This window comes from Psammomys obesus, unplaced genomic scaffold (assembly GCF_907164565.1).
Source record: "Psammomys obesus unplaced genomic scaffold, mPsaObe1.curated_primary_1811, whole genome shotgun sequence".
Lineage (NCBI taxonomy): Eukaryota > Metazoa > Chordata > Mammalia > Rodentia > Muridae > Psammomys > Psammomys obesus.
In genome coordinates this window covers 119,101-123,096 of record NW_026585742.1, presented here as the reverse complement: position 1 = coordinate 123,096, position 3,996 = coordinate 119,101, and the positions used below count along the sequence as shown (strand labels likewise).

General features: G+C 40.0%; 1 protein-coding gene and 1 pseudogene across 1 annotated transcript in view; one reads left to right on the top strand and one right to left on the bottom strand.

Annotated features, from left to right (window-relative positions):
- LOC129670512 (ankyrin repeat domain-containing protein 26-like) overlaps positions 1–3,996 on the top strand; it is a gene marked incomplete at its 3' end in the record, with an annotated part of 120,344 nt that overhangs the window by 6,755 nt on the left and 109,593 nt on the right. The window lies entirely within an intron of this gene.
- Positions 125–207, bottom strand: LOC129670620 (U6 spliceosomal RNA; annotated as a pseudogene).

Here is a 3,996-nt window from a genome sequence, read left to right as displayed (position 1 = left end):
CTATCTATCTATCTATCTATCTATCTATCTATCTATCTATCTATCTACACTTTATTCACTTTGTATCCCCCCATAAGCCCTCCCTCCTCCCCTCCCAATCCCACCCTCCCTCCCCCTTCTTCACATGCATGTCATCCTTGCTCAGGGGCCATGCTAATCTTCTCTGTATCGTTCCAATTTTAGTATATGTGCTGCCGAAGCGAGCACTGGTTCATTCTTTATTAACAATCACTTAAGGCCTGACCTGGCCAAGCAGATAGCTGCTATGAGCAAAAGTGTGGTGGTTTCCGAGAGTGCTGGCAGAGGCATGCTTAGAAGCAGGTATCGAGATCATGATCTGTGGACCCATCCTCTTTATAGATAGCATCACACTCAATGAAATGCCTCCAAAGTGTCATGACAGAGATAGGGCTGTACTATGTACCCTAGGGACACCAGCTGATGAATCAGACAGGAATAACTTCATGAGCACAAAAATACAAAGGCCACAGTTACTGCAGCCATCCATACAAAACATTTGCAAGAACAAACTTCTCAACCCAGATGTTCATCAACGGAGGAATGGATACAGAAATTGTGGTACTTTTACACAATGGAATACTACTCAGCAATTAAAAACAAGGAAATCGTGAATTTTGCAGGCAAATGATGGGATCTAGAAAAAATCATCCTGAGTGAGGCATCCCAAAAGCAGAAAGACAAACATGGTATATACTTATATAGACCTATAAGATAGGATAAACATACTAAAATATGTACACCTAAAGAAGATAAACAAGAAAGAGGTTCAGGGGTAAGATGATCAATCCTCATCTAGAAGGACAAAGGGGATGGACATTGGAAATAGGAGAAAACAAGTAACAGGACAGTAGCCTACCACAGAAGGCACCTGAAAGACCCTACCTAGCAGTGTATCAAAGCAGATGCTGAGACCCATAACCAAGCCTTTGGCAGAGTGTAGGGAATCATATGAAGGAAGGAGGAATTAGTATATCCTAGAGGGGACAGGGAGCCCTACAAGGTCCAAATATATCTGAGCACAGGGGTCTTCTATGAGACTGTTTATCCAATCAAGGGCCATGCGTGGATATAACCTACAACCCCTGCTCAGACTTAGCCCATAGTAGCTCAGTATCCAAGTGGGTGCCCTAGTAAGGGGGGCAGGAATTGTTTCTGACATGAACTCATGAACTTCCCCTTCCCCCTGAGGGAGGATAAGCCTTGCTAGGTCACAGATAAAAACATTGCAACCATCCTGAAGATACCTGATAAGCTAGGGCCAGACGGAAGGAGAGGAGACTACCCCCTCTCAGTGGACTCGGAAGGGGGCAGTGAGGAGATGAGGGAGGGAAGGGAGGTTTGGGAGAGAAAGAAGGAGTGGCCTACAGCTGGGATACAAGTGAATGTATAAAAATATTTAAAAATAAAAAATATTAATATAAAAAACCAAAAAAATAAGAAAATACCCCCCCCTAAAAAGAACAAACTTCTCCTTCCATGCTCATATGTTTGTGTGTTTGTGCAGACGTGTGTATGTCTAGTTTTGTTATTTCAATCAAGAGTTAAATTCTTCCTATTTCTTCTACATGAGAAAAAGTAAGAACAACAATTAACTGTTGAGGAACAAATTAAAAGTTATTCTTACATTTCTAACATAAAGTATATTATGAATTAAAAAAATAAAGAATTTAGAGTACTTGGTAAATGTTTTTCACATAAATATTAAAATAAATACCACTTTTTTTCAATGCCACAGTGGAGCAATACCCAAGAAACAACAAAACTCAATACGTGAAAAATCCATGTGGAGCAGTGCAGGTGAGATTTTTGATATGGAGTTACTCAAGGTAGTCCTACCCTACATAGTGCAGGCAGAACACTGCATATGCAATAAATAAATAAAATAAATCCTTAAAAAAAGAGTTAAAAATAAAAATTTTAGTCCTAAAAAGAGTTAAGGTATAAATTACAATTATATTGTTTATTAATTTGTTTCCCAGCATTCTAGAAATTCAGAATTACTTAAATATGATAATAATACGATCTGAAAATGTTGGTTTATTAACTTTGGCCTCTGGTAATCTTTGTACAAAGGAGACAAAGATTTTTTTCTTTCCATTTTTTATTTTAATTTTTGTTAATTAAACTTTATTCACTTTGTATCCCCCCGTGGTCCCCTCCCTCCTCCCTTCCCAATCCTACTCTCCCTCCACCTTCTCCACGCGTGCCCCTCCCCAAGTCCACTGATAGGGGAGGTCCTCTTCTCCTTCCTTCTGATCCTAGTCTATCAGGTCTCATCAGGAATGGCTGCATTGTCTTCCTCTGTAGCCTGGTAAGGCTGCTCCCCCTCAGGGGGAGGTGATCAAAGAACAGGTCAATCAGTTCATAAGACAAAGACTTTTAACCTAGTAAGTTATAGTTATTATAGTCACATCACCACAAATTGGACTTGTTATCAAATTCATTTTTATAGTAAATTCAACATATTTTGTCCCTATGAAGTTCAAGGTCACCAATGTCACTATGTAGCCCGGTGTAGTGGTCCATGTCTTTAATCCCAGCACTTGGGAAGCAGAGGGAAGTGGATTTCTGTGAGTTCAAGGCCAGCCTGGTCTACATAGTGAGTTCCAGTACAGCAAGAGCAACATAATGAAACCCTGTCTCAAAACAAAAACAACAACAGCAACAAAACAGCACACACAAATCCCCCAAATGTCATTATGTAACAAGACACAGAATTCAAGCATTTTTATTAATTTCTTCCAGTGAACTTTAAGTTACCTGCTGTTTGCTTTCTAACTTTTCTCAGTTTAGAACAGCATCTGCAAGTTTTCCAACTCTTGCCTTAATCACTTCTCATTTTCAGGTGAATATGCTTTGCCATAATATAATGGACTCACTGAATATTTTTAAAACTGCAAACCCTCTCTCTTTTGGCATGCTAGGGATTTGTGAAATTTTGTAAGTGAGTGCTCTTTTGGTTTACCTCTGGTACCCCTTTTCTTGATGTTACCTTCAATCAGCATGGATACATTGTTTACATGCTACAAAGCACGATTTCCACATCCACCAAAGAGGAAAGTTGAGGAAATGACATCATTCTGTTGAGTAAGATAGTTAACAGTGGGAGGAGCACTCCAGAGTTTGCGCTTTCAGCAACTGGCACCTCAGCATCTTTCACACCTGCCTTGCCTTTGGAAAGCACACCTTTCAAGGTGTGAACAGTGTAGGTGAATCTCAATGACCTTCTTCACCTAAGAGATGAGGTGAAAAGAGATGGTATAAGTATGACATCAGAGACTTTCTATCATATTATTTCAGCATAATATTATGGATTTTTTTTGTGGTGATGAGGATTGGCTGAGGCCTCCCACATGCTGAGCAGATACTTCACCACTGAGCTGCAGTCTCACAATGCCTCTCTTAGTTTTTCTTGCTGTTGTTTGAGGGACAAATGATTTACCCTGGTCTTGGGAAATGCCAAGAACATCACACTGGGTCTTCACAGGTACATTATTAAAAAATTATATTTTTATGTGCATGCATGAATTTTTTTGTCCACATTATGGCTGTGTACCACATGCAGGCCTGGTGTCCACAGAGGCCAGAAAATGGCATCAGATTCCCTAAGACTAGAGCTACAGAGTGTTGTGAGTCCACATGTGTGTGCAAGGAATCGAACCTGGGTCCTCCGGAAGAGCAGCCAGTGCTTTTAGCTGCGAAACCATCTTGTAGCCTGGTTTTCTGGTACTTTAAGTGAAGTAAAAAAGAATTGCTTTTTTTCCATTTATGGAGAAAAAGCTGTTGACATATAGTGAAAGCTGAAGTGAATTTATATATAAACATATAAAAATTACCTGCTTGCTGCTCCACCCAATGCTACTTCTTGGCTTCCCTCACTAGAGATACAGCTCAGGGTGCACAACTACTAAGTGAGGGATCTTTCTCACAGTTCTTTTCATGGGAGGCAATGACATCTATCCTGAGAATCATAAA